Below are 11,454 nucleotides of genomic sequence, written 5' to 3' on the forward strand. Positions count from 1 at the left end.
AGTAATCTAATAAGCGCAATGTCAAGGGATACTTGCATGTAACCACTGTTCATTTCAATGGCTAACCTAAGCACTTATTAGTGCGAAGGGGGTTTCTAGCAAGTAACTTGGAGCATCAAGGTGGGCTGAAACCTTGTAGGCGTAATGCTCTGAGTGAACCAAATGTGTTAATTAGATGCAGTGCCAGGCCCCTCATATGCCTTTGACCAGCCCTATCATATGTCCTTGTCGGTATTGTAAGGCACTCACCTGTGATCTATTTCCCATCCCCAAAAACAGTCCGACTAAGTGCATCACATTTTATGCCACTCAGAAAAATCTTAGCGCATTACCATTCCTTCACTCAATAAATCCATTAAAGTGCATACCATGTCCTCACCCAAATAAAAATGGGCGCACCTCATTTCTACCTGCGGTGAATCTATGAACCGGTCATTCTAGTTTCTTGTTCAAGCCCCTTTGATCATTAGATAAGGAAATCTATCTAAGGGCATAGCATATCCTGTCCCCATAATCCAGTCAAGTGCACCTCATTTGCTACCTCCTGTGATACATCTAATCGAGCATTCTCAGTGTATTCGGCAAGCCCCTTTGAAGTTGGATAGGACAGGATCTACCGGTTCAGGGCATGTAAGTATTCAACTGAAGTGGGAGTTAGCATGAGACCCAAGTGCATATTTCAATGCATGATCTGCTGTCCCAAAACATTTCAGTTGGAATGTACAAGCTACCATCAGATTGTCTGGTGTTGTCTGGTACCCAGAGTGCAAAGGTTAGAGTGAAGGAAATCTGGGGAGTGAAGTGTGGTTGTGTGCATGAGTGGAATGGGTGGGCCGCCACGAAAGCAGCCAGCATCTTCTGCCACATGAAGTGTTGATGTATCGGTGGGTCAGTGCCGGTGCTTGTGTGTGAGGACAGCCATGGGAATGTGGAGGAATGAGGATTCCAGAAGAGGTAAGGAATAGCCATGTTTCGAGGGCCTTTCTGCATGTGAGGTGGTTATTAATGCGGCGGATGTGGAGAGGGAGAGAGTTCCAGATGGTAGGAGCTTGGATAGAGCAAGAGGATCCTCCCAATCTGATTCTATTCCCTTTGAAAGCTTTTCTAGCTTTTTTAGTTTCCGACCGGTAGGCACTTGTCAGTCTTGCCAAGGAGGGTTTGTTTTAGGGGGAGGGGTTGGTTCTCCAAGTCCGCTCCAGTCGGTGCTTGAGTGTTTTGATCAATTTGAGGTAGGTGGTGTACCATTTGGGAGTAGGGTCTGGTCTCTGACAGGTCCGTTTTGTTGGATTGAGGGGCCTGAGGGCACTGGAGAGCTAGTGATCAAAGAGTTTGATGGAGGGAGGGCCTTTCTGGAGAGAGAGCACTAGGAGTGTATGTTGTAAGCCTTGACAGTGTCATTGCTCCTTGCCCCTCCGATCCGCAAAGTTGAATGGCATTAAATATAGAACCTTAATGTATGCCGACCTTACCGAAAGGAGCTTACAGCAAAATCTGACATGTGCTTAGAATTGTTTCAGGAAACATAAGTTGGAATTTAACCTAGCCTAAGCTATGTTTGTGTTCTTTGGAATGGCATTCACAGGATTACATTGAGTATAGATCAAACTGAACACTTAAAAAAAATTATCAATGGGCCAGAACCCTCGTTCTGCTGACAAATTCCTTTTGAAGTGTTTGCTGATTCTTGGCATTGGCCCCAGCCTAATGGAAGCCCAGCTCCCCCTTTTCTCTCTCAAGTCATTTCCTAATTGGATGAAATTGCTTTTCAGACTAGCTTTTACCTACTTTTTTCCCCTTTCCTGCTCTACTGCAACCTCAGCACCAAAAAACACCACTGTGTCGTGCACAAGCACACTGGAAATTCAAAATACAATACAATGCAATACATGATGCCAGATTTTATGGAATTAAAAATGATCATTTCTAGTCACAGCCTGACACATTGATAATCCAATTCTGGAACTCTGGCGTGGGTAAAGCCATTGGCACAATGATGGATATATTTTGTGCCACAACTCAGTCACATTGAAAAACACACTGGGGAAGATTCCCAAAAACTAGCACACAAAAAAAGTGTACTGCATGCACTTCTTTATTTGAGCGAATTTGAGCAACTGTTACCTTATTCTCAAAGGTTACCACACATATTTTGCAGGAGCAGTGGGCCGCGAAACTGTTTGAAAATGCCCACCAAAACAAATGACGGCCGTTTCCACAAAATCGACGCAATAAGGTTATCATAGAAATCTTTTACTGTGATACATTTCCATGGGAATAATTAAAGAAACTTTTTTAAAAAAATAGCATTTAGGTTTTGATATTTCTTTCTTTCTGATACTTTATGGTGTGGATTATAAATAGAAATCCTTGTGAGGAGGGAACAACGGGATCAGAACCTTTAAAACATGGCACAAAAGCATCTACATAGAACCGTTATGTGGTTATTCTTTTTTTGCATTTTTTGGGGGGAATAAAAAATCTCCATGTAATAAAAAGTTAACAATGGCAGGACCACCAGTGTTGGTAATGGGATCTATCCAACCGTTAAAGGGGGCACCCCCGCATGATGATGTGCAGGAGGACCCATAGATGAGGATGTGATGGAAGAAGTGGAAATGGAGATTTCAGAAGAACCAAAGAGTATGTGAGATCGCTGGCAGAGCTGGATGTGGCAGCTGAGGTGGGCTTTAGTGCATGTGCCAGTGTCTTCTCTTTCTGGGCCTTGTTGTGCCTGGTGGAACGTTTTGTCCACCTCATCCCAATGTACTTGTATCAGGTGTTGGATCAGGGATGAGGTGTCCGTGCTCTGAAAAGGCACTGCTGCTCGTCCACTGCATACTGCTTCCAGGTCCTTCAGGCACTGCTGTTGTGGCACTAAAAAGTAGCACCAACTGCCTGCTGCCGCCATGGATGTTTTAGCCTTCTTCTGCAGGGGAATGGCATTCTGGAACAAGATGGTGTTGTACTATTCCGTCACAGTCACTGACTGGACACCTCATCAGCTCAAGCTTTTTTTCTTTTTTTTATCTTTAAAAGATTTTATTATAGGGAATAGACATACATAGCAATTAGTAATCATTGAGGATGTGTGAAATATATGAGAAATATATGAAAGATGCATAACAGAATCAGTTTATAAACAGATATTCAGCGTAAATGGATGCCAAGTATATATAATTAGCTGGGTAAAGCGGCTTGAACATTTTTAAATATATGAAGTGGGTGGGTGACGATACAAATGTCAAAACAACGAATAAAAAACAAGACAAAAACACGACAAACACCCATAAGAGGGAAGGAAGGGGATTAGGGGATACATGGTAATCGTGACAAATAATGCTCATTTGACATTAATGAGAGTCAATGTTAGATAAGAAGTCAAGAGAGGGATGCCATTTCAGTTGATGTTTACATAATAAATCAGGAGAGGATGCAATACAACTTTCTAATCTATGGATATTACAGATATTATTCCACCAGATTTTGTAACGGATATGGTTTAAGTTTTTCCAATTGATGGTAATGGTTTGGATTGCAAGTATTAAACATAAGTCAATTAGAAAGTTTACATATTTGTTAGCTAGAGTCGCTTGTAAAAGGTAACTTCCATGAGTATGGCTTGCATGGTAGCATCTGGTTTATCTTCTTTAGGCATTGGCGATTCGTTTTTTTGGTCTCTTATTGGACATAGAGATAGGTGTTTCCTTGGTTTGATTCTTCTTGGATGTCATGTAGAGATTAGTCAGTATAGTCCCTCACTCTATGTTTGGGTCACATCTAGATATTCACACACCTTAATAAAGCCTTAACCAAGGGTATACTTCTTGTTCACCTATTTTTCAGCACAAGCTTACTATGTTCTCCAATGTGAAAAGTAGAAAGGCAGCTAGTGATACCTTGCTATATATTTACGTAGAAGCTGGCTTTTCATGCACCTAGATAGAACCTTTACATAAGGATATGTCACTTGTCCATATATTGTAAGTACAGGCTTGTTGAATGTAGCAATGTGAAAAGGAGACTAAGGCTAATAATGCCTCAGTACGTGTTTGAGTAAATCTAATTCTCTGTGTATCTTAATCCCTTGCACAGGAATATAGCACTTGTTCTCAAAAATGTACCACAAGCTTTTTAAGTGCTCCAATGTAAGTGGCAGGTAGACTGTTAGTATTTTAATTTCACTGTTTCAAGAGTGGTCCAGCAAATATTTAAGTTTATAGCTTTTAAACCTTAAGACTACTGTATCTACTTTATCTTGTGAGAATAATCATTATTCACAGCACTTTCATATGCGACATCTATCCTTTTCCTTTTACATATAAAATTATTATGGCACATATAAATGTTGGAATTGCCACAGAAGCAGTGCAAAATAGATGAACATGTGAGTCATTAGAACGTTCTTCATGTAATCTTAAAAGTCTTTAACTGCCATAATTTGAAGTAGTGAAATGGGAGGCAATGTAGTTTCCAGTGTGTACATTAAAACGTCGTCTGTACCTTTAAATCCTTTAAGGAATTTCCTTGTGTGATTGTTTAACAGTGTTTAACCGTGCCGGGCCAGTGTCATATAAGAAAACACGACCCGCTTCATTAGCGAGTACTTTACTCGAACCGTTCCCAGCCGGCTGACAGGAGCGGTGGCGCACATGTCACGAGACTTCCGGGTTCGGAGGCCCTGCTCCTCCCCTCACATAACTCGCCTTCTTCCAGATAAACCACAGGATACTTAGTGCTCCACGAACCACCAGGGAGGTCCAGCAGGTAGGCAGTATTCTTTTATGACAAAATATCAGTCGCCATTACAAAGAAAAAAAAAACATATTTTCGTAGCGGGAGGGTGTGAGCTACGCCGCCATTATTATTATTATTATCCCGTACGGCGCATGGCCACGCCCACCCTCATGCTTTTTTTCTGAACTACTTCTTTCCTACTGTACCGCCATGCTGGTGTGTGGCGGGCATTGGGAGCAAAACATTAAAAGAAAAAAGACAACACAGTGCAGTACACCAATAAAAAGAAACATTTAATAAGACAAGAGAGAGAACATTTTAAAAAGGACTGTAAAATTGCCTTTCTAGTACAAATGAAGATGTTAAGCAAAAGCGGCAGCACTCTTCAGAAGCGCAGAAAGCTATGGAAAGTGCGCATGGCTTGCACGAAAACCTACGCACGAAAACCTATGCCCATGTTCCCGCAGGGATGAGGAAGAGCCAATAGGCTTGCAAGATATGTTCTCACGAGATTTCGGCCCAGTCTCACTCACACGCAAATCATGCAAGAGCATTTCTGTGGTAACTGGACGTTCTATAAAGTACGAAAGCATTTAAAACGTTAACTCTAAGTGATCTTTCTTTTCCTAGATTGTACTCTGATGTTCCATAGACAAACTACTCTATGGTTCATGTTGGAAACGTTACATCCTACTCTCGCATATCCACAGTTCTATTCTCCAGCAACGATGAACACCCCATCAGATCTTTTTGCTAGTAAGTATCCCATTGGGTATTGAGAACCTTTGATAGCAGTTACTGCCTAAATCCAGCGGTAACTGTGAGAAGTTTAAGGAACAAAATGGCTTTAAAGCATTTAAAATATGAAATATCAGTCATTTTACCCTTCTGTTGTTTCACAGGTAAACAGTATTATTGGATATGCAAGCATTTTATTTTGTAGTTCTGTATTTCCGGGGTCATATAACAAAAATGCTGCACAGCATTCCGTGGTAACAGGAAGAAGTTTAAAGTGCAACTTTTGATTGAAGCATTTAAAACATGAAAGGTCAGTGATTTTACTCTTTCCAGATTCTGCTTTTGTGCTTCTTAGGTAAATGTTACTACAAGATACGCCAAAAATGTTCTTTTGTTTATTTCTGCGGTAATGTACTGAGAAAATTCCTACAAGAGCAGTCTGCTGCAACTAGACATTTTTTTTTAAAATGGCTTCAAAGTATTCCGAACATGAATTTCAGTGATTTGACTTTTTACTCTTACTACAATTCCCTCTGATGCACCATAGGTAAATGGTATTATTGGATATGCTTAAAATGTTGTTTTGTAGTTACGTATATGTCCTAAGTATTGTAATTGTACATATCCAGCGAGAGCATTCTGCAGCAACAGGAAGAAGTTTAAAGTCATAATTGCTTTGAAACAGGAAAGGTTAGTGATTTTACTTTTCTAGATTCCACTCTGGTGCTCCAGAGTTAAATGGTAAGCTAATGCTGTTTTGCAGTTACATATTTTTGGGTTAATGTATTGAGGTAATGATAAAAATCCTACAAGAGCATTCTACGGTAACAGAAAAATTTCAAAATACAAAATTGTCTCAAAACATTTAAAAAATGAAAGGTCAGTAGTTCTACTCTTTCTGGATTCCTCTCTGGTATCACATAGGTAAACTGTATTTCCCAGTCAATGTATACAAATCCAGCAAGAGTATATCAAGGTAATGGCAAGTAACATAGAGAACAAATGAATGGTCAGTGATTTAACTCTTACTAGATACTCCTTTGGTGCTCCAGGTGTAAATGGTATTATTGGATATGCTATAAATGTTGTTTTGTAGTGCAGTATTTCTGGGTAATGAATCGACTTAATTATTTGAATCCTGCAAGACCTTTATCAAGCAAACTCGTGAAACTATATGATCCGAACATTAGCCAATTGGATGTGGAGTACCTCAGACAGAACGTTTACGTTCCACCAATGACAAAGTACACAACGAAAATGTTAAGTGATTGGATGAAGGAGTGTGTCATTAAGATTATTTTGTTTTTCTGGGCAAATGGACTACATATTTTATAGTCAGTAAGGCAAACGCAAAGTAAATGGGAGTATTTTATAACTGAAAATGTACGCCATTGTTTTGGAGGCAGTATTGTCATTGATTATTAAGACAAGCAGATAAATGGAATATGAAATTGAGAGTCAATCTTCCTTCTGATGTAGTGTAGGGGAGCAAGTGGACGCATTCTCTCTAGTCAACGCCACCTGACCCCCCACCCGATTGGAGCAACAGTCTAAACGCTACAATTGGGAACCCATTTACAAGTTTATGCGACATGTCTGTACCACATCGACTGCATGAAAAACAATATGCACTAAGGCAGCCATTCAGAAGATAACCTCACATTGAAACAGTGGAGGAAACCTACCAAGAATGATGTCCCTTGACAAGTTGTCAGAAAGCAGTCATGAATAAAATAGTGTGCGACATGGATGTACATTAAACAAAGTCTTATAACAGCAAAAGAATGTCTGAACGAAGATATATGACCCTATGCTGAAACGATATGAAGAAACGTAAGAATGATGATGTAAATGAAGCAGTAAGAGAAACATGTACTCCATGATGCAGTATTTATGAATACAAAGAAGAATGAAATGCCCCGTGGTCAATAACTGTAAATACACTGAAACGCAAGGTATCAAGAATACATAGAAGCTTGCTTATGAGAGGCATATATTCAACGTTTAGGTCTACCCTTACAGCAAGATGGATGACGGCTCATGTCAATCAACCCTGTTACCTCAAAATGCAAGCCCAGAGTTTTAATATGGAAAGACAATGAAGAAGCAGTTTTCCTTGCGAAATAGTTGAGTACATTGGTTTTGAACCAAGGATGCTATTTTGAGAGAAGAAGAAAAAGCACAAAAGGAATCTACAAACAGATCATGCCCAAGGACATATTTTCCAAAGATTAGGAGGAACACAAACATTTACTGATGCAAAATATTGGGTGATTAAAAGGCATAAACTCAATATGGGATAGAGTGAGCAAGTCTCTAAAAGCCAACAGGATAACTGCACCCAGCAAAAGCAGAATAAAATAAGGTTAAAAGCACCGTCAATATAGACAATTCGTGCAACACGTGATGAAGAGCTCACAAACAAGGGCCTGGAGCTAGGATAGCGGTGTACCTACACTCTCTCGAATGTCCTGAGACTGTGCAGACTGGCAAGGTCAACCTTCTAACAGAAGACACTGGCATGAGGCCTACCGATGAGAGAGGGTGGCCTGATTGGGAAACAAAGGGTTTTGTTTCTTTGTGCATGCTGCTAACAAGCCAAATGTTCAAGGTTGGATTTGGGTTGCCAACCAATTAGAATAGCCTGCCATGCACTTTTCCATACTAAGTTGCAAAATATAATTCAGCTGCCACATTTTCTGCTATGATGATGACTTTATACCATATGATTCGAAATAGCTCAGGGGGTGTCTCACAGAAAAGAGACCACCAACGAGGGACAAACACGCACATTATCTATATGTAGAGATGATAGCCAATCCAATCCGACCCTTCGATAGGTTTTTGAAGTTTGCCACGTAGGATGACGTCATAGATCAATCATCTAGTATTATAAAAGCTATAACTAAATGAAAAGATGGTGAGATCTTGCATTAGTTGAATTGATGAGTGTTTATTCACCCTGCTTTACTTCTTGAGATTAAAGCAGTATTTTACCATCTCCTTGAGTCTGTCCGGTTATTGGGTCCAAAGAATTTTCTTGGTAATTCCATCCAGCACAACAAATGCTTCAAGGTTCTAGAGCACATTTGGTAGCAGTGCAGATGGTTCTGGTCTAATCGACATAGAACTCAGACCTAGAATGCAGACCGAGGTTCCCAGACAATCGACGACTCCCCACATAAGCCAGAGGAGCACTGAGTTCCTTGCAGTGAGCGGTGCGCTAAAACAAAAGTCACATGACTGGTATATGGTCAGCAGGTCCCTGTTTGAAGAAATTCCTGTTTGGTCCCCGCAGGTGCCCCACGGGCGAAAGGCGAACTGGTTGATTACGGGAGAGTCGATGCCAGGGGACTTGAACTGAGGACCAAACGTAAGTAGGCCATCGTAGTTGGTAAAAGCATATGTGGGAGGGATTGTAATTGTCATGTTTTAAACAAAATATATAGAAAGTAACAGAATTTTTGGGGATTATATAAAGAAAAAGAGATAAGGATACCTTGAATTCACAGGCTCAAGATAAACGGAAAGGGCACACACTATTGTTCTATAGCAGAACATTAAGGATTCCTACTGACAGAGCCAGGTAGAAGAGTGAGTGTCAAATTCCCAGAGGGGGTAAAAAAATAGAAGAGAATACACCCACTCAAGTAGTGGGAGAAGACGTACGTAAAGTGGATAATATTAGCGCCGCCTGACTTTCGGGAATCATCGGGGGATTATGACCCCAGCGTTCCGGGAAGTCAGGCGCCGGTAAATGTTAATCCCCACTCCCATAGGACTCGATGGGAATGGGGATAACGGAAGCACCAGCGCCATTAATAACAGTTCCGGTGCTTCCGTGAAAGTGTGTGGGTGATGTTGTTCCTACGGCCAGGTCTGACTCTGGCGGGCGGTACGGCACCCACCTGCAGACTCGTAGTTTGACGATCCGGAAACAATGGTGCCGGTAACCGGCACTGTTGTTTCTGCACCGGCAAACTTGGAATGAGGGCCAATGTGTTTAAAACGAACAGCAAAAACAAAGAAAGAATACTGCAAGACAAATAAATAAAAAATCATGATTTTTTTCTTACGCTTTTTTTGACAAAAGATCGACCTCGATCAAAAAGCTAGAATTAGACAGAACCAAAATAGAAGTAAAGAAGACAGTATAAAGATACTAAAAAATCAAAAATTATATAAAAATCATTAACAGAAAGTAAAAAAAAAAGGAGTTAGAAAAATAGTGTCGAATACATTTTGTTTTAACAAATAATAAACAAAGATAGGGGAAATGTTATGATCTTTTGGAATACTAGTGGCGATTGATGGTGCTACTCAAAATATTGAACCAATATATTTAATTAATTTGGCAGTAAGAAAAAAATTTGAGCAAGTATTGACAGCCTGAATCGGCTTGTTGTACTGGAGGAGACACCTCCCACACATTTATGCAGGTCACTGCCAAGGTGGTGGCAAAAGAATATAAATTAGCAGTTATTGATGCTAAGAAAGACATGTTTAATAGCAGGATTCAGTATTCCCAGTCTGAAGTTAAGGAACTTTTTAAAATTTTAAGAGAGCAAGAAACCCCTCATGTACAGGACACTGGCTTCATACAGAAGGATGATGTATGGTGCACATCTATTCAGGAAGCAATGTTAAAAAAAGTAGAAAAAAATAAGGTTGACATTGCTCAAAAAATGTATCTCAAAAACTGCATCTGGAAGCTTATGAAGTAGTGGCACCCACAGGTAATTCGTCAATGCATCAATTTAGGTTTTCGCCCATATCAGCACCAGAATTGGTTGGTATTATTGATCATCTCAAAGCAACTAGATGCAAAGGCGATCCATGTTCAGCCATGATTATTAAAGCCTGTTTACCCATTTTTATTGATTCTCTTTATAATTTTGTAAATACATCTTTTTCAGAAAATCTTGTTCCATTGGGGATGAAAAAGGCTTGGATAACCCCTATCTTAAAAAAACCTGGATTATGTCTGAAAATGCTATTAAATAATCGACCAATCACCAACACTCGCTTTCTTTTAAAGATTCTGGACTGTGTGGCCTATATTGAAATCTCGGCCCACTTAAATAGATATCCAATTCTTAATAAATTTCACTTCGGTTTCAGGCAAGACTATTGGACTGAGACAGCACTACTGGAGCTGAAATCCAGGCTTATTGACGGATTGGACAATGGAAAAGCCTCTCTTCTCATGTTATTGGAACTGTCTGCGGCCTTCGACCTGGTTGACCACGCCATTTGGTCACCAGGTTGAGGGAGGTTGCAAACTTTTCGGTTGAAGCAGCTTCTTGGATATTATTGTTTTTTAAATAAAAGAGAGTGTTGAGTGTTCTATGGAGAGATGGAACCACTGCCTGTTATCCTTGAATGTGTCTCCCAGGGTGCATGTGTTTCCCCTCCCTCTATTATATTTTCATGGTCCCTTCAATCTTTTTGAACAGAATGGTGTGGCCTTTACAAATTATGCAGATGACAAACAATGTGCCATCCCTCTGACCGGGTCACACGAAGATGACAAAATCCTTATTAATAGAGTGTACAATCCCATCCAAAATTGGATGTTGCTAATGGCTTGGAATTGAATAAAGATTAGACCGAGCTCATGGTGGTTGGCATGCCAGACATGATTAAAACACTAGGATCTTCTTATGATTGCTTCTCTATTGCTGAAAGTAACATTGCCACAAAAAAGAAAGTTAAGACGCTAGGCACTATTCTTGATCAGCACCTAAATATGAAGGCGCGTGTTAACAGCCTGGCTTCATCTTCTGCTAATTACATTAAATTGCTACTCCATCGTCGTCCATATATCTCTCAGACTAATGCAGAAACCATGGCCAGGGCCATAGCAGGACCATAAATTGACTACTGCTGTAGTCTCCTGATTGGTATCACAAAGTCTGAATGCAACCACATACAGGTGATCCAAAACAGTGCGGTTAGAGTAGCCACAAGCCTTGGCTGGAG

General features: G+C 40.3%; 1 long non-coding RNA gene across 2 annotated transcripts; it reads left to right on the plus strand.

The window, feature by feature from the left end:
- Positions 1-4,580: 4,580 nt before the first annotated feature.
- On the plus strand, positions 4,581-10,834 carry LOC138566528 (uncharacterized). 2 transcript variants are annotated; one of them, XR_011301951.1, is made up of 5 exons: positions 4,581-4,764; positions 5,365-5,490; positions 5,637-5,782; positions 8,771-8,845; positions 10,389-10,834. It is a non-coding gene; the product is annotated as an uncharacterized lncRNA (long non-coding RNA). The 2 variants fall into 2 exon arrangements; XR_011301952.1 differs by lacking the exon at positions 8,771-8,845.
- Positions 10,835-11,454: the final 620 nt, after the last annotated feature.

Source organism: Ambystoma mexicanum, chromosome 2p, assembly GCF_040938575.1.
Source record: "Ambystoma mexicanum isolate Mex_15411 chromosome 2p, UKY_AmexF1_1, whole genome shotgun sequence".
NCBI lineage: Eukaryota > Metazoa > Chordata > Amphibia > Caudata > Ambystomatidae > Ambystoma > Ambystoma mexicanum.